Here is a 22,312-nt window from a genome sequence, read left to right on the forward strand (position 1 = left end):
TGTCTGACATATTCAGTGGTCTTCCGCCTTCTCAAAGAAAGCTGTACTACAGGCTTCTTTGCACTAACGGATCCGCTCCGGCAATATATGGCTTGCCGAAAATTCACAAAAGTGGTACTCCGCTAAGGCCAATCGTGGATTTCACCAGGTCGCCTCTTTTCCGTCTATCCGGTTATCTGCACAAAGTGTTGGCTCCGTTGGTGGGACAAACAGCGACGCACATCAAGAATTCGCAAGAGTTTATTGAAAAAGTCAAGGATGTTGTCCTCGAAGAAAGCGATGTGCTCGTGTCCTTTGATGTATGTTCTCTGTTCACAAGTGTCCCGGTCGATCTTGCTGTGGAAACCTGCAAGGAGCTCATAAAAAGCGACCCCTCATTTCCCGATCGCACGCCGTTGAACGTCAGCGAGATCAGCGAATTGCTTCATTTCTGCTTAGCCAATACGTATTTTTCTTACAACGGCACAGTGTACAAGCAGATCTTCGGAACCGCAATGGGAGCGTCCATTTCAGTCACGGCTGCCAACCTGACAATGGAGTCTATTGAACAGAAAGCCCTGAACTCGTTCACACATCGTTCAAAGGTGTTTCTGAGGTATGTTGATGACTGCTTTTGCATTTTAAACAAGCAGCACATTCACAGTTTCCTTGAACACCTGAATGCCGTAGAGCCATCCATAAATTTCACTTTGGAAGAGGAAGCGAACGGCATGATCCCGTTCTTGGATGTGCTCGTCAAACGTGATGCGCATCGGTTAGCCTTCAGCGTCTTCCGAAAAGCAACGCACACGGGGAGATACCTGGATTTTGATTCCGCTCATCCTACGGCTCACAAGCGTTCAGTGGTTGCGTCACTTGTCAACCGTGCTAAAAACATCTGTTCCGACCCGGTCAGCCTTGGCAACGAGATGAAGCTTATACAGCACGATCTTGAGCGAAACGGCTACCCTAGAAATTTTACCAGCAAAGTCACCAAGAAAGCCACCTACACACGAGGAGCACAACAGCTGACAAAAAAGATAAAACGTGCTGCGATTCCCTACGTGCGTCAGATCAGCGAGGCCCTTTCTAGGATTTTCCGTAAACACGAAGTGCACATTGCACACGTGCCGACTAGCAAACTGCGAGCCGATGTGGTCAACGTGAAGGACCCGCTACCACGTGCCAAGTTCCCTGGCGTTGTTTATAGAATCCCTTGCAGCGACTGCCCCTCCGTCTACATTGGGGAAACCGGGAACTTCCAGCGGCGCATGAAGGAGCACCAGGGCGACGTCAGAAACAAGCGCGCAGCAAAAAAAATGCAGTTGCAGAGCACGTGCTGTCCACTGGCCACGAGATTGGCTGGGATGAGGTGGAAATATTGGCGACGGAAAGAAACCTATCTGCAAGACTTCATCTAGAATCCCTAATCATCCAGACAACGGCCAACACGCTAAACAAGAATCAGGGCACGCTACATCCTATCTACGTGAAAAGATTGCAGAAGATTCTGAAGCGTATATAACCATTCCTTCTTCTGTGACAGCCTCATTGTGAACAAGGGCCCCGTATGGGACCCGAAACGTCATTTTTCATCTTTCGACTTGGTCAGTGACCTAATTTTCATTTGTGAATAAATCATGCTTCGCCCTGACCAGACGGTGTTCCGTCGAACCTTGGACTATGTAGATCTAGTTGTATCATCGCCACTCGGTCATCAAAAGAGTCACAGCCTTCTAGTATGGACCGCGCCACGTGTATGTTCGTAGCGATACTTCGACTTTTTATGCCACACGTTTGGTGCGTGCCTACAATCGATGTTATAACACTCTGCAGTCTCTTCGCCAACACCTTCATTAAAATCTTGTGGTCGACGTTTGTGAGGCTTATCGGGCGATAAGACCCCACCATCAGGAGCTTTTCAGCATCATCGGTTTTAGGAATGAGCACTATGTGCGAAGTTGTGAAGGACAGCGGAACACGTTTTTTTCTCATAACTTTCAACGACAATGACTTGCAGTATCTGGGCTATTGCAGTTTTGAAAGCTTTGTAGAAAGCTGCTCCCAGGCCGTCGGGGCCAGGAGCTTTACCGGTTGGCAATGCATCTATCGCGTCCTCTATTTCTTGCAAGGAAATCGTCTGTTCGAGCCGTATTTTGATTTCTTCGTCAAGTTTCGGCATAAGTGGTAGAAATTCGCAATGGAAGCTCCTTTCCGCTTTCCGCGAATGACTCAGCATATCTTTGAAGTGATCACAGATTGTTTCCTTGATTGCGCCACTGTCTGCCGAAACCACTGCCCCAGTGTTTATTTGTCGTATTTGCTTTCGGCACGAGTATCGTTTTTCATCGGATATCGCTCGTTTTGTTGGTGTTTCCCCTGCCCATAGCTGCTCAGTTCGCGCCCGAATAACTGCCGCAGTATACTTATCGGCGTCCATTTTTTCCAGCTGGGCTTTGACATCCCTGATTTCCTTAAAACATGTGCCTGGTTGTGCGCTTTCTATACACGTGAGGTATTCAAGCTGTTCACGAAGCTCTGCTTCCTTTTGTTTCTCGGCATATTTCAACTGCGTACCTTTTTCAATCGCTCTTATTTTTACCCTTTGCTTAAACTCCTCCCACTCTGCAGCGAAGTTCGACGGCTGCGCTGTAATTAGCTTCTCTAGTTCTTGCTTTACTTCCTTAGCGAATCCTTCGTCCTCCAACAACTTATTTAATTTCCGTAAATGCCAATTAAACCGCTTTTTGCTTTGCTGCCTGCCAAAGGTTGTAATCACTAGGGCGTGGTCACTGAAAGCCACAGGTCTGACATCACACAATGTGCATAGTGAAAAAAGTTCTGCCGACACATACACTCTGTCCAATCGGGCATGGCTATTGCCCTGAAAATGGGTATACCGTGTACAAGGGCCATTGGTGAAAACACTTCCAATATCTTCTAAATTATGGCCATGGACCAATTCGTTCAAGAGATCTGCACTCCTATCTCTCACAAACGAACTTCTTGCACGATCGGTAGCCTGACAGACGCAGTTGAAATCGCCCAGTAGGATTAGTACTTTGTCACAGTTTAGGTATGTCTCAAAGCGGTCAAAAAACACTATTCGCTCGGACTCCGCATTTGGTGCATACACACAAATAACTCGGAAATCAACGCCAGAGTACAAAAAATCAACCACAAGAAGACGGCCGCTATCACACGAGAAAAGTGACTGCACCGTAATACCTAAATTATTGCGAAGAAAAAGTACGCAGATGTCAGAGGCACCTACAGAATGACACACACATACTTCAAAGTGCGTACGGAAAACGGACACCATACGTTCTGTAGCTTCTTGGCTTTCAATTTTTGTTTCTTGTATTGCAACTACGTGCAGATCGTTGTCTAGAAGAAGGTGACTGAGCTGGCATTGTCGCCTTCTTGCTGCAAGGCCTCGCACGTTTAAAGTGACTACACGCAGTGCTTCAGTTAAAATGAGAGCCATATCGAGAAAAAATAAACGCCTTATTTTATGGTGTCTGCCTTCGCGCCACGCCTAAAAAAAAATCCCCAGACCCCAGAACGGGCTCTAGGCATGAAACTACGGAGGCGGTTTCCCCGCCTGCCGTGTTTCGGGCGAAGTGTTCGGCCGCGGCTTCAAGGTCGGCCGCCTCATACCTGCGGCTTTGGACGGCGGCTCGTCTCCGCCATTGCCGTCCTGTTGAAGCGCCGTGCTCTCGCCGTCGTCGTGCGGGCGCTTTCCCGCCGCTAGGTTAGCCGCCCCGGAAGACATGTCCATGCTCACAGGGTCAGGAGGAATGGAAGGAGCCCCAGTGGCGACTGGGGATTTCACCTCGCCCTCCGACCTCGGCCCTGCGTCCTGGCGAGGCGCTGGTTCACGTATGGTTACGCCCTCCTCAGCAACAATTTTGTCCTGTTGCGATGTCTCCACGGCATTCGTCTCGCCCGCCGCTGTCGCAGTCGTAGCGGCAGACGTCTCTTCCATATCCGCCACGTCCATGAGCAAGGCTGAACCGTCCTGAGTGTTAATGGACCCGGTGACTTTTGCGTAGGTACGCTCGCACTGGCAGTCCTCGTGGCCGAACCGTCCACAAGCACCGCACCGCGGTATGCGGCACTCCCGGCGTATGTGGCCCGTGCCACGGCAGCGAAGGCAGAGCGGAGCCCTGCCCGGCACGACCACGAGAGCCAGCTCACCGGCGACGCTCACCTGGTGCGGAATGTCGTCGAGCTTCACTCCCGGTTTCAGCTTCAGGGTGACGAGCCTTGTAGTGGAGCCTTTGTCTGCCATACCCTGCACTCGCCACCGCTCGCGGGCAACGTCAGTCACCTTGCCAAATGCCGCGAAGGCGAGCTTCACGTCGTCATCAGGAACACTGTGCAAAAGCCAGTGGACTTTCATGCGCACGTCTTGGTTAGCTGGGTCGATGACGAGACACCGGCACTTTTTCACAACCAGCCCACCAGCACTCACAATTTTTTTCACGGCGTCTTCATCCTTAAACGTAACCGCCCACACGTGGCTCATCCTGTAGGCTCCGATGGCGATTACTTCCGGCAGGAGCGATAACTCAGCCAGAACATCGCGGAAATCTTCCACCCGGTATGGGCGTGCCCTGATATCACAGTGCAAAAAAACTGTGTTGGCAACGAAACTCCCTGTAGGAAAACTCGGTAGAACTACCTGGTATTCAGCACCTGTCGAAGAAAAAGCACCAAAAGAACTGTTTCCGCGGCCCTGCTGGGCCGCTGACGCCGCTCCGACGGAGCTCATGATAACGCGTCCGTTCGCTAGCGCGGCCGGAAGCAGAAAGGGATACTGGTCACTATACTAACGAGGAAACAGGAGCACTGGCTCACCGACGCTTTGGTAATGGCACAGAGCGCAAGAGGGAAAAAAAAACAAAACGCTCCCCGTCGGGGAATCGAACCCCGGTCTCCCGCGTGACAGGCGGGGATACTGGCCACTATACTAACGAGGAAACAGGAGCACTGGCTCACCGACGCTTAGGTAATGGCACAGAGCGCAAGACGGAAAAAAAAACAGGACGCTCCCCGTCGGGGAATCGAACTCCGGTCTCCCGCGTGACAGGCGGGGATACTGGCCACTATACTAACGAGGAAACAGGAGCACTGGCTCACCGACGCTTAGGTAATGGCACAGAGCGCAAGACGGAAAAAAAAAACAGGACGCTCCCCGTCGGGGAATCGAACCCCGGTCTCCCGCGTGACAGGCGGGGATACTGGCCACTATACTAACGAGGAAACAGGAGCACTGGCTCACCGACGCTTAGGTAATGGCACAGAGCGCAAGACGGAAAAAAAAACAGGACGCTCCCCGTCGGGGAATCGAACCCCGGTCTCCCGCGTGACAGGCGGGGATACTGGCCCCTATACTAACGAGGAAACAGGAGCACTGGCTCACCGACGCTTAGGTAATGGCACAGAGCGCGAGACGGAAAAAAAAACAGGACGCTCCCCGTCGGGGAATCGAACCCCGGTCTTCCGCGTGACAGGCGGGGATACTGGCCACTATACTAACGAGGAAACAGGAGCACTGGCTCACCGACGCTTAGGTAATGGCACAGAGCGCAAGACGGAAAAAAAAACAGGACGCTCCCCGTCGGGGAATCGAACCCCGGTCTCCCGCGTGACAGGCGGGGATAATGGCCACTATACTAACGAGGAAACAGGAGCACTGGCTCACCGACGCTTAGGTAATGGCACAGAGCGCGAGACGGAAAAAAAAACAGGAAGCTCCCCGTCGGGGAATCGAACCCCGGTCTCCCGCGTGACAGGCGGGGATACTGGTCACTATACTAACGAGGAATGAGGAGCACTGGCTCACCGACGCTTAGGTAATGGCACAGAGCGCACGAGGGCTATTATTGTGACAAAGACGCACGACCTGCCCGGATGCCGGGATTGACAGGTCTTCGCAGGGGGTTCCTCGACGCCGGGCGCTACCAACTTGTCCCCTTCGGAGCTGGTCTGGTCGTGCGGATGCTTCGCCGGGGTGGTGATGGGGGGCGTGACGCTAGTTGTGCGGGCGCCAGTGCTCCTGTTTCCTCGTTAGTATAGTGGCCACTATCCCCGCCTGTCACGCGGGAGACAGTGTCGTACGTACACAGTGTTTTGTGCGTTTTTTGTTCAGATTTTTTTTTGTTAAATGTTATGAGCCAAAGCCGGGCAATAAAGAAAAAAAGAGACCGGGGTTCGATTCTTGTTTTTTTTCCCTCTTGCGCTCTGTGCCATTACCTAAGCGTCGGTGAGCCAGTGCTCCTGTCTCCTCGTTAGTATAGTGGCCAGTATCCCCGCCTGTCACGCGGGAGACCAGGGTTCGATTCCCCGACAGGGAGCTGCCTGTTTTTTTTCTCCCTCGTGCGCTCTGTGCCATTACCTAAGCGTCGGTGAGCCAGTGCTCCTGTCTCCTCGTTAGTATAGTGGCCAGTATCCCCACCTGTCACGAGGGAGACCGGGGTTCGATTCCCCGACGGGGAGCTGCCTGTTTTTTTTTTCTCCCTCTTGCGCTCTGTGCCATTACCTAAGCGTTGGTGAGCCAGTGCTCCTGTCTCTTTTTTTTTCTTTATTGCCTGGCTTTGACCCATAACATTTACACAAAAAACACTCAACAAAAAACACACAAAACGCTATGTACATACGACACTGTCGTGGTCAGCCATCATGAGTCTGGCTTCGTCATACTAAAATTCACGAAGCATACAGAGCGGCTCTAGCCTCGAGAGCCACTCGGGAGGCTCCGCAGCTGCTTTCTGGATGACCAGAAAGCAGTCCATTCTTTCCCGAAAATAAATTCCGGCAGGTCGTGCGTCTTTGTCACAATAATAGCCTGCCATTCTGGAGCGCCATATACTGTGGAGGCCCAAGAGCATTATGAGATCAAATGGTACCCCATCCTCATTGTCTGTGCTTAAATAACGAATTGCCTGCGCGTCAAGTGGTAGCTCTTTCTTTATTGTCCTTTGTAACACATCCCAAAAATAAACCCCTTCCCAGCAATGCAAAAAAACATGGTCTATTGTTTCGGGCTGTTTACAAATTAAGCAGTTCGACCCCACGGTAAAAAGAAATCCTTTCCTTCCAAAAACTTTTTAACTGGGAGTGTCCCGGTGTGTAATTTAAAAAAGAAGGTCTTTACTCCTGGTGGCACCTGCATTTTCTTTACCCTTTTTAAAACATCAGCTCCAGGACCTCCACTGTACAAGGCCCTGTACATAGGCTCTGGGAAAACAATATCACAAAGATCATGGTACAACTTCTTTCTTTTAGTTTTATACAAATCATCGCTAGAAAAACGCGCTGAAAGAAACCCAACACTTGCTACAATCTCTTTGTAGTAACCAAAAATTCCACCCGAGTGCTCTTCTGTGGTAACAACAAACTCGGGCAGCAATCGCCGCAGCCTCACCTGGCACACGGTGCGCAAGAACGGGTCTGAGACGTCGCGAAAAAACAAAAAACGGTTCACCAGCTGCCTTAAAAAGAGGTGCCCTAGCCCCAACCCCCCGTCTTTTACCCGCCGGAACAGGTTCGTTCGGCTGCAACGTTCCCATTCGGAAGCCCATATAAAGACGGCAAAAATCCGGTGTAACTTCTGAATGTGCACCCGAGAGCAATGCAAAACCTGCATCACATACCAGAGCTTGCTAATAAAAACAGGTTGCAGACTGTAGCTCTGGCCAATGCTCCTGTCTCCTCGTTAGTATAGTGGCCAGTATCCCCGCCTGTCACAAAAAAGAAGGTCTTTACTCATTACACACCGGGACACTCCCAGTTAAAAAGTTTTTGGAAGGAAAGGATTTCTTTTTACCGTGGGGATCGAACTGCTTAATTTGTAAACAGCCCGAAACAATAGACCATGTTTTTTTGCATTGCTGTAAAGGGGTTTATTTTTGGGATGTGTTACAAAGGACAATAAAGAAAGAGCTACCACTTGACGCGCAGGGAATTCGTTATTTAAGCACAGACAATGAGGATGGGGTACCATTTGATCTCATAATGCTCTTGGGCCTCCACTCTATATGGCGCTCCAGAATGGCAGGCTATTATTGTGACAAAGACGCACGACCTGCCCGAATTTATTTTCGGGAAAGGATGGACTGCTTTCTGAACATCCAGAAAGCCGCTGCAGAGCCTCCCGAGTGGCTCTCGAGGCTGGAGCCACTCTGTATGACACGTGAATTTTAATATGACGAAGCTAGACTCGTGCTGGCTGACCACGACAGTGTCGTATGTACATAGCGTTTTGTGTGTTTTTTGTTGAGTGCTTTTTGTGTAAATGTTATGGGCCAAAGACAGGCAATAAATAAAAAAAAGGAGCACTGGCTCACCGACGCTTAGGTAATGGCACAGAGCGCAAGAGGTGAAAAAAAAACAGGAAGCTCCTCGTCGGGGAACCAAGTGGACTAAACCCAGTCCTCCACTCTTCACAGCGCGAAACAGATTGGTACGACTCTGCGTTCCCATGTTGAACGCCATATATTAACAGCAAACACTCGGTGCAGTTTTTGTATGCTCACTCTCGACGCGCACATGACCTGCAGAAGATACCAAATATTTGCTACAAGAAATAGATTGCAGACGGTTAACCTCGCAAATATAGAGAGGTCCTGCCCTCCGAACTTCGCTGTTTTTTTCCTTAATGCGTTCCGCTTCGTGCTTCCAGTATTCTGCGGTGTCTTTATAGTGCTGCAGAGGCCCTCCGAGATAATTCGTTGGCGAGAGCGACCATTGCATATTTTTAAACACAGCTGGCATGAAGCCCCATTCACCGTGCCAGATACCGACTGATTTGCTCTAATTGGTACTACTTCCCGTCGTATTGCAGAACATGGTTGCCACCTTTACTGCGTTGCTGACACTGGGTTTGTCGGCGCAGACAATCACAATATCATCCGCGTATGACAAAGCTTAACTTCGCCTGAACAAAAACAAGAACCGGTAATAGCCTTATTCGTTATAATGCTTAAACAAAATGGCTCGAGAAGCAATACAAATAATAAGGGTGACAAGGGACACCCTCGCCTAACCGACGATTTCACTTGGATTGAAGTGGTTGTCTTATTTATTATAATTCTGGTAAAATTATTAGCGTAACATAGCTCTATCCCCCATAAAAGTATCTTGCCGACGTTGACGTGTTTCAAGACACTAAAAAGGACTTCGTGGGCGACTTTATCGAAAGATTTTTCTAAATCCAACTGAACCATTACTACCTTCCCGCAGTGCGCATCACAGCACTCTAGAACAGTTCTTGTGACGTGTATGTTGGTTTGGCTAAAACGTTCTCTAATGCCACATGTTTGGTGTTGTCCCACTAGCTCTTGTACTACCCGTTGCAGTCTTTTACCTAATACTTTCGCAAAAATCTTATAATCTGTGTTAGCCAGCGTTATCGTTCGGTACGCACGCAAAGACAACAGTGCAGTAGGGTCATCAGATTTGGGAATCAGCCCCGCATGGCTATGCCTAAAAGACGGAGGCAATTCTTTTGTGTTTTATGCTCCTTCTATCACACATTGTAGGGCCATTGACACCTTGTCTTTAAAAGCTTTATGAAATTCCGAACCGAACCCGTCCGGTCATGGTGCTTTTCCGGTGCTTAATTCATCAATAACACTTTCTGTTTATGTTATGGTAATTGGTGCCTCTAAGCGTTCTTTCACTTCTTCTAGCTTTGGCATGAGCTTTAAAAACTCTGTTTCAAATCCTTCTACGAGTTCTGGTTCCCGGCCAGTCAGTTCACAGTAATAATCTACAAAAGCGCACTTAATTGATTCGCTGTCTCGCACAACTGTGTCTCTGAACGTTGTCGCTCTTATTTCGTTGCGTGCAGCATGGCTCCTTTCGTCCGACATGGATCGTCGAGTCGGGGCTTCCCCCATGTACAATCTTTCAGCACACGCACGTATCACCACTCCTCGGTATCTGTCTTCACCTATTATATCAAGTTCGCTCTTCACTTCTTTCATTTCTTTATCGAACCGACCCGGCAACGAAGCTTCTTCGCTTTAATAGCAATGCAACTTTTTTTTCAGTTCATTTTCTTTTGTCCTCTTATTCTTGCTCCGTACGCTGGTTCTTTCTATGACAGTTATTTTCGTTTTTTGTTTGAATAGTTCCCATGCCTCAGTGTAGCTTTGCGTCTTGCATGCAAGCACGTCGTTCATTTTGTCTTGCATTTTCTGTGTAAAATACTCATCATCAAGAGTCTGAACATAGAACTTCCACAGATGCCAGTTGAATTTCGGTGGTTTTTTCGGACCCAACGTCAGAGTGACCAAACTGTGATCACTAAAGGAAACATTTTTAACATCATAATTGGTACACGCCGGCACCAGTGTTGCCGAAGCGTAAATTCGGTCTAATCTGGCGAGGCTGCCTCGCTGCTGATGGGTAAAGTATTGCAACATTGGATTAGACATAAAGTAACCCACATCTGCTAGTGCTCGGTCTTCTACACACTCGCTCAGAAACACTTAACTCGCGATCTCAAACCGGTGCCTGTCTCGCTCGATCTTCTGATCTGCACACACAGTTAAAATCCCCCAACATGACAATGATCCTTTCATCACTGTTTAGGCGTCGATCAACACTTTCAAAAAACATTTTTCGTTCACTTGCACTATTTTGAGCATATAAACAAATAACTTGCAACTTATTTGCATGTAGAACAAAGTCACACCCAATGAGGCGGCCACTGTCCCTAGCCTGACACTTTCTATAAACGCTTCAAGGGGTTTTTTTAACAAATAAAACACACCCACCCTCGGTGCCAATAGCGTGAGAAATGCACACATTATACCGCGCTCTGAAAGGTTCCACCATGCGGTTCGTTGCCTACTCACTTTCAACTTTTGTTTCTTGAACAGTAATTGCATCTAAGTCATGTTTCATAAAAAGCCGGCTAAGTTGGTATTGTTTCCTACGATTAGACAAGCCGCGCACGTTGAGCGTGCCCACGTGCAAACTTGTTTCTAGTTTGACTGCCATTTTCCTTAAAGAAGCATCCGAACCGCACAGTATGACCTTCACTATTGGAATGTATCATCACAGTAGCATTTCCAACAACCTGAACAGTCCCTTGAGCCCTTCAGCTGATTGAGGCGGCGCTTCTTATGTCACCGCAAGAAAGTGTCTCTACCTTAGCCATTGTCGCTCGCCGGCGGGTTCGACACACTCACTTGGCGTCGGGTCACTTGGCGCCACTTAGCCGACGGCTTCCGGTCGGGCCGAGGCTCAGGCGGATTTTGGGTGCCGGCTTCAGTGTTGATCTTCGGTTGGGCGTAGTTTTCACAGGCGGCTCCCCGCCGACTTCTTTGCTTGTGTCGTGCATCTCGTTGCCGCTATCATCGTGAAGTCGCTTCGCCGCGGTGGCCCCGACGCTCGACATCACAACGTCTTCAGTTCCCTGTGTTGCGTGACGGTCGCAGTATGAGAGGCGTTAGTCATCTTTTCGGGGTAGTCGTTGGTAGACGTTGTAGCACTCCCCGGCTCACCCTCCTCTGTTGGTGCGCTCTGTGCCTCTTCATCCGCAGGAGGAAGCGGGCTAATGGCGTCTTGAGCTGGCGGTACAGTCGCACCACCAGCTGCTTCATCTGCGTAGGCCTGATCCATGAGGTGCTCAGCTTGAACTTCAATGCTTGCGCCGAGTCCTGTTACATTGGCGTACGTTCGAGTACACTTGCTCTCATCATGGCGGTAGCGCTTGCACACGGTGCAGCGCGGCACTTTGCACTTTCGCCTGATGTGGCCTCGGCTGTTCCACCTTAGGCATAACGGCTGGAAAACTGGTACGACAAGCAGGGCAGTACATCCGGTAATACGTACTTGAAGTGGCACATGCGCGATTATCAGTCCGGGCTTCAGTTTAAGGCCGACTAAGCGGGTATAAGAGCTCTTGTCAGCAATAGACAGTTTTAGCTGTGCGTACGCAAAGAGTTAGCGTACGCGAAGAGTTTGCGGGGACGGTAGTGCGCATGCGCAGAACGCAACGCAAGCCTTGCGTCTTGCGTACGGTAGCCTTGCGTACGGTAGCCAGCGGAGTTTGCGTTGCGGCGCTTGCGTGGCTTGCGTACGCTAACTTTGACAAGATGGCGGCGCCCTGCTCGCCCGCTTCGGAATAAATACATGTCGCCGCTGGATTCTCCGACGCAATAGCTCGCTAAAATGGTAGCGGTTCGCTTTTATTTCGCCTAATCTTGCCTACACGTAGCGGTATAAGCGATAACTAGCCCCTGTTTTTCAGATAATTTGGCGATCTTCAAGCTCCTAGGCCTAACTATATTCAGTGTTAGGGTGGCTAGACTTGGGAAGGTGTGAAAACCGGCCGGAGAAGCTTGGCCCCGCCGCGCACCGATGCCGTGTGGCGGCGCTGACGGCAGAGGCGCGGTAAGGTGAGCAGCCGAAATGAGCGCATCGCGTAGGCTAAATTTCTAGCACCGAGGCGAAAATAGGCTTGTTTCGCTTACCGCGCGTTTTTTGTGAGTGTCAAAGAATGAAACTTTACCATAAAATAATGTTTCGTCAACTCGCATCATTATTCCCGTGGAATATGCTGCTTCACAAGCCCAGTTTGCATTGCATAGCTGTACTGAAGCGCGTTTTGTGCGTGCACATTTCGAGACGCTGCCCAGGATGCGAGGAACGCCGTAGTGGAAGGTTTCAGAATAATTTCAGCCACTTGGGTTTCTTTAACGTGCACTGACTCTCTGCGTTGCGCCGCCATCGAAACGCAGCCACTACGGCGAGAAGAGCAGGTTGTAATGCGTACCGTAGGACCTCGAAACTGCAGTCGCGTTGGCTGAAGGCGCCCCAACGCGCAAACCAGTTGTCCCCGATTGTGAACCTGTAGCATGTATGCCAGCTTGACGCTCACGTAAGCAATCTCCGACGATTGTTGACAATGAAGCAACACATATCTGGTCATGAAAACATTTATTTACAAATGAGGGGGGAAACTTTTGCAGAAAGAATCTACAATACACAAGGTTTCAGTGTTTAACGCTTCCCTTCACTACCCTCCTGATTTATGCCCTTGAGCAAAAAGTGCATCCTTGTGAGGCAATAAAAACGTACTACTGATGCTGTCAGCGCAACAGAATGGTGAGAGCAACCAATTCTTGGCACACCACTAATAGACTGTAAAATCTCTGCCGCAGCTTCGGCATGCAAGCGCGTTCGGCAGAACGCATATGTAAGTTTGTCTTCAAGGACCTTGATAAGATTATAAAACGACACTGAGGGATATAAAAGGCCCCCAAGGTTCCACTCATTGGTTGCCTCGGCTGGCAGTTCTTTTGCAATGTTGTCTTTATCACAGAGACATGCTGCTCTGCAGGCTTCACAATGGGTTGTCAGAACTCGCTTTCTAGCAACATAGCCTGAAATGTAATAGATCAGCCGCGCATCGCTGTGCCGCTCAGCATAGCTGTGGTGGTCTGCGGCCACTTCCATGGCATCAATTGGCAAAGCCTTTACGCTGTCTTCTGCCAGGCTTTCCTTTTCAGCCAGCACCTCCTCGACAGACAGCAATGACTCGAGGACATCCGGCGACACATTGCCGTCCTTAGGGCTCCTTGCCAGACTGTAGAAGCTTAGACACCTGGATGTGCACATGGAACAGTTGTTACATATATAAGCATGCTGACAGTCTGTAAAACCCAAGTAAAAATTACATACCTTATGATCAGAATGAACTGAGCTGGGGTAGGATGATCATTTGCCCCACTCGTTTGCCTGACAACGCCGAAGCATTGTTCCAAGCGGTCTTGGCTCAGTCTTGATGTCATTATATACTTAAAGCCGACCTTTTCTGAAAGGTACTTTAGAAGGTGCTTTGTAGAATGGATAGACACCCTCAGCCCCTCAGAAGTACTCTTACTAAGAAAGCCGAGCCCTTTGGCGTGAGCCTCCCATTCATAAAGAAACCGAAGCGCTTCATCAAGGGTGGCCTCTTTCCTATTGCCCGGTCTGAAATACCAAAAACAAAATCATGCAGCATTGTGAGAGAAAAACCCCACACCAAAATTACCTCATGGCTTCTGCAGGGAACCTCGATGTCATAGCTTCAATAAGCCTCGCCATCAGATCAACAAAAGCTCTTGTTGGCTCTGCATTTGGATAAATCCTTTCTATATTGTCACGTAGTGGTGACGGCAGTCGAAGCAGCGATGAAGACGGACGAAAGGATCTTCTAAAAGAACTGTTTATTGGGCTGACTTGCACCCAAAATGGACTGAATCACTCGGCGGCGGCGAAGCGACAAGCGTGCTCGGCGGTCGTCGAACAGAATGCCCGCCGCTGTCGGCCGTGCTCAATTTAAAGCTGATAGCGAACATTCGAGATAAAGGGCGCAAAGTTACTAGAACACTCCGGAACAACGTAGAATCAGCTTTGCCTGGCTGCGATCAATCGAGATAAATCTAGTCGCGTCTTGCGTCGCAAACAAAGCGATAAGGTGGTGTCGCGGCAGATTTGAAAAACGAATAAACACTGCAAATATTCGCGGCATTACTCCCCTCTCAAAGAAGCATCGACCCGATGCATCAAAACAAATAATGCGACTAGTAAGGGAAAAAAACGGATCTTGCGAAAATAGAGCATGGAAATGCAGCGGCCTTTAGCGCGCATAATACGGCTTCAGACGGACTACATGGACAACTTCTGGTCGTACGCGGCGTCGCTGGGATGCAGTCATTGCGTCAGGGATGACTTCATAATCCAGTTCACCCAGCCGACGAAGAACCTTGTACGGGCCGAAATAGCGGCGCAAAAGCTTTTCACTCAATCCACGGCGGCGAATGGGCGTCCACACCCAGACTTGGTCTCCTGGCTTGTATTCCGCGTTGCGTCTTCGTAGGTTATAGCGTCTGGCGTCGGACCGCTGCTGATCTTTGATCCGTAATCGGGCAAGCCTTCGAGCTTCTTCTGCGCGTTGAAGGTAGGCGGCAACGTCGACGTTCTCTTCTTCTGTAACGTTGGGCAGCATGGCGTCTAGCGTGGTCGTGGCATCCCTGCCATGGACGAGCCTAAAAGGCGTCATCTGGGTGGTCTCCTGCACTGCGGTGTTGTAGGCGAAGACGACGTAAGGCAGGATGACATCCCAGGTTTTATGTTCGGCATCGACATACATAGCGAGCATATCGGCGATGGTTTTGTTCAGGCGCTCGGTCAGTCCGTTGGTCTGCGGATGGTATGCAGTTGTCCTCCGGTGGCTGGTTTGGCTGTAGCGCAGGATGGCTTGCGTGAGTTCCGCCGTAAATGCTGTTCCTCTGTCCGTGATGAGCACATCGGGGGCGCCGTGTCGAAGAAGAATGCACTCCACGAAAAATTTGGCCACTTCTGCTGCTGTTCCGTTCGGTAGGGCTTTCGCCTCGGCGTAGCGGGTCAGGTAGTCGGTCGCTATGATGATCCACTTATTTCCAGATGTTGACGTTGGAAAAGGGCCAAGCAAGTCCATGCCAATCTGCTGAAAGGGTCTTGAGGGAGGTTCAATGGGGTTCAGAAATCCTGCTGGTCGTGTGGGAGGAGTCTTTCGTCGCTGACAATCTCGGCATGTTTTCACATAGTGTGCGACATCGGCAGACAGTCGGGGCCAGTAATACTTGTCTTGAATGCGGCGGAGGGTGCGAGTAAACCCGAGATGTCCAGCTGTCGGCTCGTCGTGTGAAGCCTGTAGAACTTCTTCGCGGAGACAAGTAGGTACAACAAGGAGGTAGGCTGTTTTGTTCGCTGTAAAGTTCTTCTTCACAAGGACCTCATTCTGCACACAGAAAGAAGACAGTCCTCGCTTGAATGAAGCGGGGGGTGAAGAAACCTTGCCTTCCAGGTACTCGATGAGGCCTTTTAGGTTGGGGTCCGAGCGTTGCTGCTGAGCAAAAGAGCTTGCGCTGATGGGTCCCAGGAAGGCGTCCTCATCGTCGTCCAGCGGCGGTGCATCTACAGGGGCTCGTGAGAGGCAATCGGCGTCAGTGTGCTTGCGTCCGGACTTGTAAACGACGGTGACGTCAAACTCCTGGAGACGCAGACTCCATCGAGCGAGTCGGCCAGAGGGATCCTTCAAATTGGCAAGCCAGCAGAGCGCGTGGTGGTCGCTGACCACCTTGAACGGCCGTCCGTAGAGGTAGGGGCGGAATTTCGACGTAGCCCAGATGATGGCAAGGCACTCCTTCTCAGTGATCGAATAGTTAGCCTCGGCCTTAGAAAGGGAACGGCTAGCGTATGCGATGACCTTCTCCAGCCCGTCACTTTTTTGAACGAGAACGGCGCCTAGTCCCACGCTGCTTGCGTCGGTATGAACTTCAGTATCGGCGTTTTCATCAAAATGCGCAAGGATCGGTGGGGACTGTAAACGACGCTGAAGTTCTTTGAAGGCTTCTGCTTGCGGCGCTTCCCATTTAAACGGCACGTGTGCCTTCGTCAGTTGGGTCAGGGGCTCGGCGATGCGCGAAAAGTTTTTCACAAATCGTCGGTAATATGCGCATAGTCCGAGAAATCTGCGCACTGCTTTCTTATCGGCCTGCGGTTGAAACTGTTCAATAGCGGCTGTTTTCTGCGGGTCTGGGCGTACTCCTTCCTTGCTAACGATGTGGCCTAGAAACAGCAGCTCTTCGTAGGCAAAGTGGCATTTCTCTGCTTTCAAGGTTAGGCCAGACGACTTGATTGCGTCTAGTACTGTTCGAAGTCTTTTGAGGTGCTCTTCAAAGTTCGAGGCGAAGACAACGACGTCATCTAAATATACCAGACATATTTTCCACTTCAGGCCTGCCAGCACTGTATCCATTACTCGCTGAAACGTCGCTGGTGCGGAACAGAGACCAAATGGCATCACCTTGAACTCAAACAGCCCATCCGGAGTTATGAATGCTGTCTTCTCGCGATCTCTTTCGTCGACCTCAATTTGCCAGTAGCCGCTCTTGAGGTCCATCGATGAGAAATATTTGGCGTTGCAGAGGCGGTCCAGTGTGTCGTCGATGCGGGGGAGGGGGTAGACGTCCTTCTTTGTTATGTTGTCCAAGCGGCGGTAATCCACGCAGAATCGAAGTGCGCCGTCTTTCTTTCTCACTAGAACAACCGGTGCCGCCCATGGGCTGTTTGAAGGCTGGATGACGTCGTCGCGAAGCATTTCTTCGACTTGGTCCCGGATGGCTTGTCGTTCTCGCGGAGACACACGGTAGGGGCTTTGACGGAGAGGTCGGACGTGTTGATCTGTTATAATGCGATGCTTGGCAATTGGCGTCTGTCGCACCTTCGGCGATGTCGAAAAGCACTCACTGTAGTTTTGAAGCAGATTGCGGATCTGGTCTTGTCTGTTCCGGTGCAGGGCTGGGTTGATGTCGAAAGTGGGCGAGTTCTCTTGGTCAGGCGGATCTTCTGCGGAGGGGTCGGAGAGGGCGAAGGAATCTCGTACGTCAGATATTTCGTCGTAGAAAGCAATCGTCGTTCCTCTGTTAATATGCCGGTATTCTTCGCTGAAGTTAGTCAGCAGTACTTCGGCCTGGCCATTGCGGAAATGTGCGATGCCTCTTGCGATGCTGATTCCTCGGTCTAGTAGCAACTGCATGTTCCCCTCGATGATGGCTTCGGTGTTTATGGCTTTCGTGGCGCCTACGGTCACGATAACGCTTGAACGGGGTGGGACGCTCACTTCTTCTTCCAGGACACTTAGGGCAACGTGATTTTCCCGAGTTTTCATCGAAGCGATGGCTTCGTCCGTCGAAAGCGTGATCAGCTTGGATCGCAGGTCGATGATCGCCTGATGCTCATTAAGGAAATCCATACCCAAGATCACTTCGCGGGAGCATTGCGGTAGCACAACAAAGGTCGCAGGATAGGTATGTCCTTTGACAGTCACTCGCGCTGTGCATTGTCCTGATGGCGTAATGAGGCGGCGTTGTGGACCAAGTGGCTCATCTCGGGGAGGACGTGGGGGTTGTGGTTGGGGCTGAGCAGTCCTTACTGCAGCGGCGTAGGTCATGGCCTGGGGTTCTGTGGCCGTCGGGGTGCCAAGTGCCTGCTGCACTTCTTCCCGTACCACGTCCATCAGAGTCGATGCTTGTGGCTGTGGGGAGGATGGCAGTAATCGGCGTAGCTCCTCTCGGACGATTTCGCGGATAACGTCCCGCAAGCTGTCGCTGGTGGTCGCCGGCGTGTCCGAACGGATTGCATAGGCAGAGGAAGGGCGGTTGTACTGCCGAGCTCGGACGTCGAGGGTCTTCTCAATCGTGCAGGCTTCCTGCATGAATTCCTCGACCGTTTTTGGCGGCTGACGGACGAGGCTGCCAAAGAGTTGTTCTTTTACGCCGCGCATTAAGAACTGAACTTTCTTTTCCTCGGTCATCCCGGGATCGGCGCGGCGAAATAGGCGCTTCATCTCCTCGACGTAACTGCGGACGGGCTCATTCGGAAGCTGGATCCTGGACTCGAGGAGTCGTTCGGCTCTTTCTTTCCTCACGACACTGGTAAATACCTTCAATAATTCTGTCTTGAATAGCTCCCATGTCGTAAGGGACGACTCGTAGTTTTCGTACCACGTGCGTGCGGAGCCATCCAATGAGAAAAAAACGTGTCCAATCTTTGCCGCATCATCCCACTTGTTGAATGACGCCACGCGCTCAAATTGATCCAACCATTCTTCAGGGTCTTCGCCTAGGGATCCATTGAAAGTTGGTGGCACCCGCGGCTGCTGCAGTATGATCGGTGTCGACATCTTCGGTGAGATTGCGGTGCTCGTAGCCGCGTCTTTTCGCTGTCTTGTGCGGTCCGGCAGATTCCCGAACTCAGGCTCCTCTCCCTGGAGACGTCGGCTGGCTCGCTGAGCTGCTGGCTCGTCCTCGGGTGCGAAGCGCTCAGGGCTGGCTTCACGACTTGAAGGGGGCGTCCGGAACATGGAAGGCTACCCCGCACCTCCACCAGATGTCACGTAGTGGTGACGGCAGTCGAAGCAGCGATGAAGACGGACGAAAGGATCTTCTAAAAGAACTGTTTATTGGGCTGACTTGCACCCAAAATGGACTGAATCACTCGGCGGCGGCGAAGCGACAAGCGTGCTCGGCGGTCGTCGAACAGAATGCCCGCCGCTGTCGGCCGTGCTCAATTTAAAGCTGATAGCGAACATTCGAGATAAAGGGCGCAAAGTTACTAGAACATTCCGGAACAACGTAGAATCAGCTTTGCCTGGCTGCGATCAATCGAGATAAATCTAGTCGCGTCTTGCGTCGCAAACAAAGCGATAAGGTGGTGTCGCGGCAGATTTGAAAAACGAATAAACACTGCAAATATTCGCGGCAATATCCTCCTTGTAAAAGGAAATGGCATGTTCGGCTTCTCTACTAAAAATATGGAAAGCCAAGTCTACTCGCATCTTGTCAAAGCCATTTGGATAAATGTGACTGCGAGTAAGCTTTGGTGCAACCTTCAGTGTCATACTGTTATTGTCTAGCTTCCACATGGTGGAAACATGCTCCCAGTGGGCCTGTAATATAAGTAATGAAGTATAAAATCGCATTTTACTTGCGATAAAAAAGCAAATCAAACAAGGCATATATAGAAAAAATAGACCAGCATGTAGCAAGCTTACTCGGCCAAGATTTGTGCTGAGTCCTTGCTTAAGCAATGTGTTTCGCACACATTTTGCAAGGTGCGAGAAATCTGAAATAAAGTGTAGGAACCTGTCTTCATCACAGGGGTGCGTTACTTTGCACTTTACATTCTTCCCATTGCCGTACACACCAAGGTTGTGCCACATAGAGCGATTCCATGTTGCGCCGTCTGTGCAGACATAGTGAACTAGAAGACCAGCTTGTTCACAAAGCACCGTTGCCTCTAACACAATTTTTGAAAGCATCTGAGACTTGACGTTTCCACTTGAAGCAAATACACCTATAGAGAAATGAAGCACATCACATAGGCACAAAATTATAGTTTGAAATCAATAAACATATTTTGTACAAACATTCTTACCTATTATTTGGGTCCAGCTGCCTACTAAAGGCTGAAACATAATGACAAGCCCATGGTCAGCTTTCGTATATTTGTCCCTGTGGTCACTGAATTGACCTAGGTCAACAAAGCCTTCTATATGAGTTGAGGTTGTCATGTCCAAGTGAGCAGAAAGTTTCATCTCATCTATGAGCAAGCCCCCATGGCGCCTAATTCCATCAAGCTCTTCTGTTTTTTTTTTACACACCCAAGAAGCTTGGTGCTAAAGCCATACGATGCTTTGAAGCCCTGTAAATAGAAAAAGCAGTTACTTTTTGTTCATGTAAAAAAAGGCACATTTAAATACCTTCATGTATCTTTGCAGACAGACTCGGCTAGGCAGCACCAAGATTTTATGAGACCTCAGGTGCTCATACAGTCGTGGACTTTTCATCCTTAGGAGGATACATTCCAGCAGCCATTCCTTGTTGTAACGGTACCCATGGTTGGACTTCCTTCTTGATACTTCAAAACATGCACGCACAGCGGGTTGCTGTTTTTTGGGAAGCTCTTTAAGCTGGAAAACATATACAGAGTTGCAAAAGTAAATGCTTTTCAAATAAAGAAAAAGAGTATTCAGGGTAACCTTTTCCTCAAAAAAGGTTGCTTTGATTGCCATGTTTTTTTCTTGCATTTTTTTGAGGGCATCTTGCAGAGAGTTCAACTTATTATTCCTCCGTTGCAGGGTACGCATGGCATACTTTAGCCGTTTTGCAGCAAAATTTGGAAGCTGGAGTCGAGCCTTCTTTTTGCAGCGTAGCAAGCGAGCTTTCATACTGCTTCTGCTCTTTTTGCATGACAAGCAGCGGTTAGGTAACTGTGCAGATGTACCTGAAATGAAAAAAAAAGACATTTAAAATGTATCAGTCTGGTCGTCAATGTTAAGACATTACTGTACACAAATTTCTATAAGCTGTATGCAGTCCTTCAAGTCCAGAACAACATACGTTGTGGTACTGATCCGTTACATGCTGATGAGAACAGGCAATGTCCGGATAATCTTCCAATGTTGTTCATATTTAGCTTCTCAAACTCCTTGGTATGGCCAATTCCACTGCACACGGTGAGGCTGTTTGCGTACGACAATTCACCTTCTGCTTGTTCTTTACACCGCACATCGCATTCCTTATGAAATTGCCCAGCCAAGAAGATGCTGCACTTGACATGTGCTTCTCCAACGCAGAACACTACCATTTTGGTAAACACAACAGGCGGTGTTTCGCCCTTTGCAAATTCTGCAGTCTGGTAGCAGGCAATGTTGTTCTGCTTAAGCTTCTGCAGTGACCACAGTTCCGAAGGTCGTTTCAGATTGAAAATGAATAGTTCCTCGGCGAACGGCTCGGACATTCCACCCCGCTGTGTATCTGCACCCTCCACGTCTGCCGGGGGGCATTCCTCCGTCGTGTCAAGGCAAGCGCCGCTTCTTTTTGAAGGTATAGGAGCTTGTGAGGCATTTCTTCTTTTTCTTTCTTTCGGCAGCATTCTGCTAATGTATTTCGGTAGGTTAGGAAATACAGTAGGTACTGCGTCTTCTGAGAGGGCAGGAATAGAGCGCGGTATCAAGACCTCAGCTCCATTAATAATGTGCTTGAAGTCACGAACGATAAACCTAGAGGCAACGGAAAGAACAGACCATGGTGATCAGTTTGAGCTAGCGTGAAAGAGCAGGATGGGCATGCTGCGAGAATGTCGTGCAATGCGTTATGTACCGTCACACAGCACGCCGATAACACGTGTCACACTTCTGTTTATTCTAGACGCTTTCCACATTCCAATAAGTCTCACCCACAAGCCCAGCTAAAAATGTTGGCTACGTACCGTGAGTCGAAGTGTCTTTCGCAAACTGCAGAATTCTCCTCCAACGCCTTGTCGGCCCGTGGGATCGCTCGAGACCACTTGGCCAACATTTCTTGGCAGGCAGGGGCACGGAACAAAGAGACTTTCTCTGACGTTTTCCTGTATCCCGTGTCACACCCAGGCACAAAGCACCAACGCTCGGTCTTCTTTCTTGCTGGTGGAGGCATCTCGCATGAGAAAACGCTGCACTGACAACTGCTACGATGTGCGCAAGTCCGACGCAGCTGAGAGGTTGAGCCAGGCTGACCAGGCGAAGCTTACCGCGCCTAGCCACCCTACCGATGGATGGATGGATACGGCTGAACCCTTTACATCGGGCGGTGGCTCAAGCCACCTAGCCATGTCTTGTGAAATTTTACTCCTGTCTTGCTTTTAGCCACCAATCAGATAACCTTCGCTTGGTTACTTCTAACCTCTTAAAATCCACTTTCCCTTCACTATCCCTAAACCCCAATGCCTTGGGTAAGTCAGC

At 49.9% G+C, this 22,312-nt stretch overlaps 5 non-coding genes and 1 pseudogene across 5 annotated transcripts; all 6 read right to left on the bottom strand.

Moving 5' to 3' along the window:
- Positions 1-4,892: 4,892 nt before the first annotated feature.
- Positions 4,893-4,964, bottom strand: TRNAD-GUC (transfer RNA aspartic acid (anticodon GUC)). The gene has a single exon. It is a non-coding gene; the product is annotated as a tRNA-Asp (tRNA).
- Positions 4,965-5,175: 211 nt separating this feature from the next.
- Positions 5,176-5,247, bottom strand: TRNAD-GUC (transfer RNA aspartic acid (anticodon GUC)). Its single transcript has one exon. It is a non-coding gene; the product is annotated as a tRNA-Asp (tRNA).
- Positions 5,248-5,316: 69 nt separating this feature from the next.
- TRNAD-GUC (transfer RNA aspartic acid (anticodon GUC)) lies at positions 5,317-5,388 on the bottom strand. Its single transcript has one exon. It is a non-coding gene; the product is annotated as a tRNA-Asp (tRNA).
- Positions 5,389-5,457: 69 nt separating this feature from the next.
- TRNAD-GUC (transfer RNA aspartic acid (anticodon GUC)) lies at positions 5,458-5,529 on the bottom strand. The gene has a single exon. It is a non-coding gene; the product is annotated as a tRNA-Asp (tRNA).
- A 69-nt stretch (positions 5,530-5,598) lies between these two features.
- Positions 5,599-5,670, bottom strand: TRNAD-GUC (transfer RNA aspartic acid (anticodon GUC)). The gene has a single exon. It is a non-coding gene; the product is annotated as a tRNA-Asp (tRNA).
- Positions 5,671-13,861: 8,191 nt separating this feature from the next.
- On the bottom strand, positions 13,862-21,153 carry LOC144108689 (uncharacterized; annotated as a pseudogene).
- Between the last annotated feature and the right edge of the window lie 1,159 nt (positions 21,154-22,312).

This window comes from Amblyomma americanum, chromosome 10 (assembly GCF_052857255.1).
Source record: "Amblyomma americanum isolate KBUSLIRL-KWMA chromosome 10, ASM5285725v1, whole genome shotgun sequence".
Taxonomy (NCBI): Eukaryota; Metazoa; Arthropoda; class Arachnida; order Ixodida; family Ixodidae; genus Amblyomma; species Amblyomma americanum.